The sequence below is a fragment of the Oryx dammah genome, unplaced genomic scaffold (genome assembly GCF_014754425.2).
Source record: "Oryx dammah isolate SB20612 unplaced genomic scaffold, SCBI_Odam_1.1 HiC_scaffold_18, whole genome shotgun sequence".
Lineage (NCBI taxonomy): Eukaryota > Metazoa > Chordata > Mammalia > Artiodactyla > Bovidae > Oryx > Oryx dammah.
The window spans coordinates 91896384-91903178 of NW_024070202.1; positions in this window are offsets into that span (position 1 = coordinate 91896384).

Here is a 6795-nt window from a genome sequence, read left to right on the forward strand (position 1 = left end):
CAACCACATCATTCTATTGCTTAAACATTACAATGTTTTATATACCAGGAATATGTTCAGATACCTGACGGAAGAATTTGACTGTCAGAGTCATGAAGCCAAACAACCCAAGAATGGTAACCCTAGCACTTGATCTGTAATTCAAGATGTAAGAGTTTATCCAAACTGAGGGGAAAAGGTTCTCTAGTGTTGCGATTATTCCCATACACAAAAATTTCTAAAATTGTCATCTTATGGTTAAAAAAACATGATCAATAACAGGCAGGTATGCAACTGAAATCTCTCAGCAGATAATTTAACAGTGCTTGGGCCTCAGCTGAAATGTGGAATACTGCACTAATGACTATCACTGGCAAGACCCGTGAAAAGTACCGTTACTTATCTCTTCACGACACATTCACCAAAGCAATTCCTGACTTAGCCCAAATCATGCTCTCCTGAAGAATCCACTCTTCCTACAACTAAATACGTGCTTTTAAATAATTAGTTCATAGTGTTTCAATTATGTTACTCAATATTCGCTCCATGTCAATATTTCACACATGCCCCAAACCAAAATATTGTGTGATATAACAGATACTAATGAGAATTTTAGGACAGATGGGTTGTTCTAAGGAGTAATGATAAAAACAAGCCTAACTTACAATGAATGTATTTAAAACTACCAATACCTTTTTCAAGATAAATGAAAGACACAGGAGTAGGAATGATAAGCCAGTAACATCAGATTAGAAGAAAAGTGGTAGCAAGTAATAATATAGTTGGTTGTCATTTACCAATTAAACACAAAAGCAGCAGCTAAAATCTAATATATAGCAATGAACTCTCTTCTAAGGAAACATTTTCATTTAAACTTAACTTTACAAGGTAATAAAAAAAATCCCACATTTATACTGTGAAATCCCACATTTATACTATGATTACTTATAGCAATCATATCTAACAATTACTGTAACATGACAAGGACCATCCTAAGTGTTTTACACGGATCTTTGGTTTTCTTCTAAGAACAACTCTATCAGGTAAGAAATATTATTGTAAATTTATAAATGAGGCTAACTAGGATGTAGAATGTTTAAATAACTTAGCTTGCACAATGTCACATAAATAATTTGTGGATCCAAAAATTTCACCAGTGAATCTACCTCCAGACCATAACACCAAGCTGCCAACAAGTAAAGTAGTCATACTTTGCAAACAGTAAAATCTGCAAATATAAGGTGCACTGATTAAGGCAACCCCATTTGTAGTCATACTTAGAGTCAAGTCTTAATTCTGTTTACTAGCTATGTGAACTTGAATAAACCTAAACCACTGAGCTTCTCTAAGCTTCTATTTTCTATTCTGTAAAGTGAGGATAATAAAGGAACTGTTCTTACTTCATAGAGTTGTTGGTGGATTAGAGGCAGCAGGCATGTAAAAGATTAGCAAAGTACTTGGTATACAGTAAGCACTCCATGAATGCTAATTACTATCGGCTAATATTAAGAAATTCTCCTTATCACTATAAACTCTCATTGTAGTGCTGATGGCACTTTCTAAAATAAATCAAATCTATCAATACTGAGATAAAAGTTTAGGAGATTAAGACCGAAAAGTCTCAAAGTATATGACAGCACAATTTAGATGGAAAAGGTTACTACTTACTGTAACATCAAATATGTACTTATAGTGCCTGGGTATATATGAAAACGTACAAGACACTAAACAAAATTATCAAGATGTAGTTAAAAATACACAGTCAAGCAAATTAATTCTGCTGAGTGTGCACAGGCAGTAAAACCTGCAAGTCTGAAGCAGATGCATCTTCAGTATTCAATAAATTCCCCCCCGTTTGTGGCATGACAGTGGTGAATATATGCAGAGAAAGAAGCTTGAAAAACAATAAACCTGACAAATTGAGTGTAGATTGATAAAGATTCAGGAAGAAATGAGCTCTCTTTCCACCCTTTCACCTTCTTAAAAATATGTTTTAGCAGTCTTGGTACTAATGATCTGTTAATTAACCAGAAGAGAAAAAAGAAAAGAGCAGAGCTAAAAGCTCAGCTCAGTCTATACCCCAACCAGTAATGCTGAAGAAGCTGAACAGTTCTATGAAGACCTTCAAGAGCTTCTAGAACTAACACCCAAAAAAGATGCCCTTCTCATTAGAGGGGACTAGAATGCAAAAGTAGGAAGTCAAGAAACACCTGGAGTAACAGGCAAATTTGGCCTTGGAGTACAGAATGAAGCAGGGCAAAGGCTAACAGAGTTTTGCCAAGAGAATGCACTAGTCATAGCAAACACCCTCTTCCAACAACATAAGAGAAGACACATGGACATCACCAGATGGTCAACACTGAAATCAGACTGATTATATTCTTTGCAGCCAAAGATGGAGAAGCTCCATACAGTCAGCAAAAACAAGATCAGGAGCAGACTGTGGCTCACAGTGAACTCCTTATTGCCAAATTCAGATTTAAATTGAAGAAAGTAGGGAAAACCACTAGACCATTCAGGTATGACCTAAATCACATCCCTTACGATAATACAGTGGAAGTGACAAACAGATTCAAGGGATTAGATCTGATAGGCAGACTGCCTGAAGAGCTATGGACAGAAGTTCGAACATAGTATAGGAGGCAGTGATCAAGACCATCCCCAAGAAAAAGAAATGCAAGATGGTTGTCTGAGGAGGCCTTGCAAATAGCTGAGAAAACAAGAGAAGTGACAGGCAAAGAAGAAAAGGAAAGATATACCCATTTGAATGCAGAGTTCCAAAGAATAGCAAGGAGAGATAAGAAAGCCTTCCTCAGTGTTCAATGCAAAGAAATAGAGGAAAACAATAGAATGGGAAAGACTAGAGATCTCTTCAAGAAAATTAGAAATACAAAGGGAAAACTTCATGCAAAGATGGGCACAATAAAGGACAGAAATGGCATGGACCTAACAAAAGCATAAGATATTAAGTGGTGGTAAGAATATTTCATGACCCAGATAACCATGATTATGTGATCACTCACCTAGAGCCAGACATCCTGGAATGCAAAGCCAAGTGGGCCTTAGGAAGCATCACTATGAACAAAGCTAGTGGAGGTGATGGAATTCCAGTTGAGCTATTTCAAATCCCAAAAGATGATGCTGTCGAAGTGCTGCATTCAATATGCCAGCAAATTTGGAAAACTCAGCAGTGGCCACAGGACTGGAAAAGGTCAGTTTCGATTCCAATCCCTAAGAAAGGCAATGCCAAAGAATGCTCAAACTACCACACAATTACACTCATCTCACACACTAGCGAAGTAATGCTTAAAATTCTCCAAACCAGGAGTCAACAGTACATGAACCATGAATTTCCAGATGTTCAAGCTGGATTTAGAAAAGGCAGAGGAACCAGAGATCAAATTGCCAATATCTGCTGGATCATCAAAAAAGCAAGAGAGTTTCAGAAAACCATCTGCTGCTGCTGCTGCTAAGTCACTTCAGTCGTGTCCAACTCTGTGCGTCCCCATAGATGGCAGCCCACCAGGCTCCCCCATCCCTGGGATTCTCCAGGCAAGAACACTGGATCACAACAAACTGTGGAGAATTCTTCAAGAGATGGGAATACCAGACCAGCTGACCTGCCTCCTGAGAAATCTATATGCAGGTCAAGAAGCAACAGTTAGAACTAGAAATGGAACGAAAGACCGGTTCCAAATAGGAAAAGGAGTACATCAAAGCTGTATTTTGTCACCCTGCTTATTTAACTTATATGCAGAATATATCATGTGAAATGCCAGGCTGGATGAAGCATAAGCTGGAATCAAGATTGCCGGGAGAAATATCATTAACTTCAGATATGCAGATGACACCACCCTTATGGCAGAAAGTGAAGAACTAAAGAGCCTCTTGATAAAAAAGAGTGAAAAAGTTGGCTTAAAAGTCAACATTCAAAAAACTAAGATCATGGCATCTGGTCCTATCACTTCATGGGATACAGATGGGAAAACAGCAGAAACAGTGTCAGCCTTTATTTTGGGGGGCTCCAAAATCACTGCAGATGGTGACTCCACCCATGAAATTAAAAGATGCTTCCTCCTTGGAAGAAAACTGATGACCAACGTAGACAGCATTAAACAGCAGAGACATTACTTTGCCAACACAGGTCCGTCTAGTCAAGGCTTTTTTCCAATAGTCGTGTGAGAGTTGGACGCTAACAAAAGCTAAGCACCGAAGAATTGATGCTTTTAAACTGTGGTGTTGTAGAAGACTCTTGAAAGTCCCCTGGAATGCAAGGAGATCCAACCAGTCCATCCTAAAGATGATTAATCCTGAATATTCACTGGAAGGACTGATGCTGAAGCTGAAACTCCCATACTGTGGCCAGCTGATACAAAGAACTGACTCATTGGAAAAGACCCTGATGCTGGGGAAGATTGAAGGCGGGAGGAGAAGGGGACGACAGAGGATGACATGGTTGTGTGGCATCACTGATGCGATGGACATGAGTTTGAGTAGGTTCTGGCTGTTGGTGATGGACAGGGAAACCTGGTGTGCTGCAGTAGTTCATGGGGTTGCAGAGTTGGACACAACTGAGCAACTGAACTGAACTGAGAAGCTCACAACAGAGGTCAAAGGAACAGAGTGCAAAAACAAATTATAAGCGAGAAGAGGAAAGAATTTGGAAAGTTAGAAAGGCCAAAGTAATTGTTCTTGTTTAGTTGCTAAGTCGTGTCCAACTCTTTGTGACTCCAGACTGTAGCCCACCAGGTCTCTGTCCATGGATTTCCCAACCAAGAATACTGCTGGGTTTGTAATTTCCTCCTCCAAGGGATCTTCCTGACCAAGAGATCAAAAAGCCTCTCCGGCACTGGCAGGTAGATTCTTTACTGCTGAGACACCAGGGAAGCCCAGTTTAAATGAAACACATTTTTTCCTACAATTTTGTCATGGGCCAAATGCCTTAGAAATCAAACAACTACTAGCCAATCTTAAGACTGCTGACACTTACTCCTCTTCCATCTTGAGGTTTCCATTAGCTTTGAAAGTCAGAGAAGACAGAAAGAATACCACAGAATAGAAAAGGATTTTGCCTAACAGCACAGACTTCACACTGCCCATATCTTACAGCTCAGCCAGAGGTCAATTATGAGACCCTGTCTGAATCATAATCCTGGTAATCTAAAGATTCCGTTAGAAAAGTAAATTCTAAAACTCCTAAGGACCTAGATTATTTCCCTAGGCCACTACAGGAAATCTGGAGACCTAATTTCTGCAGTTACAGAAGCTTTCAAATCTCTCTCAGTGGTCATGCCATTTGAAGACATCTTTTGTAACTTCATAGCAGGAAATGATACTTACTTGGGCCTGTATCTCCATTATCTACTTGCCATAACAACTACTGGGAAAGTTCTCTCTCTGTACCTACAAGCTCAAACCCATAGCAAAACCATACAATTCCCCCATTACTGCATCCATAGGCTCTCTGACCATAAAGCAATGTAACAAACACACATTCCTAAAGTGAAGGTACTTTTCAACAATACAAACAAGGTGTCAACTGAAAATTTGTTGTGTATGGTGTGTATAAATTTTATATATATGGGGGTATATATATATGAGCCAAAATTTATATACTTGTGTGTATACATATATATATATGAGCAAAATCCTATCTTTATGTGTGTATATAAAAATAAAACTAGGCTAAAAATTAAGGATGGATAATTTATTATTCTTTAAGACTGTATACACTGTTTTAAAAGGTTCTGTTCTTGAAGCAGGGAGAAAGCGGGGGAAAGGAAAATGAACCCCAAAAATGGTTACTGTGCATTCAAAGTGTATCTGCAATGTTAAACAATCAACACCTGCTTAGGGAATTCCACGGCAATCTAATGGTTAGGACTCCACACTCACTGCTAAGGGCCCAGGTTTGAAACCTGGTCAGGGAACTAAAATCCCACAAGCAGCAAGGCATGGTCCAAAAAACCACCTGCTTAGTGCCAGCCATACTCATCCAGTTCTCACTTGTACTATACAAACTTAAAAAGTTGAAGTGCAAGCCATACCTTTTATTGTTTTTCCTCTTCCACCAATATGATTTAGGAGTAAAAGATATCTTCAGGAAAGAAGTTGAATTCTATAGGAAAAACTGTTGATCAAACAACAGCAAAGGTAGATATAATTTGTACCCAGAGATAGATCTTAAAGTAAGGCATTCTTGATAGTTCTTTACCTGATTAACCACTGCTGCCCCTCACTCCGCAACAAAAAATGCTACAATTACTTGCTTATACAGCCTACATGCAAAAAGCTTCTGGCACAAATTTCTTAGGCCTTTTCTCAAAAGCCTCATCCTACTGAGATGACAAAGCCCAAGAGTCAAAATAAAATCAAAAAGTTAAGGATGAAGACCAGAAAGGAATACAAAGAACAAAGAATTTCTAATCACTTCTTACATGTTCATTCTACTCTTCTTAACTGGTCCGAGTTCTCTAACTCCTATGTCTCCCATGATCCATTAATTTAGCTATTATGATAAAATATTCTTAATCTCTCCAGGCCCTTCTAATTTGAACAAGTCCTGACATAGTGGCCTTTTTTTTTTTTTTAAACTCTATGACCCAGATGAAATCTTTTTATAGTCCTCGGAACCCTTGATGCTCCCTCCTAAATTCCTGCTCTGTGGCCCTAATGTTATGACAGAGGAGACAAACTATGTGAATGGTCCTGTGAAAACAACTGAGTGGAGGAAGGGAATTGCTGCAATTGGGCTCCACAAGCATCAGGCTATTTCTCTTTCTTCCCTACAGAATTTAAGAAGTAAAGTAGAAAGGA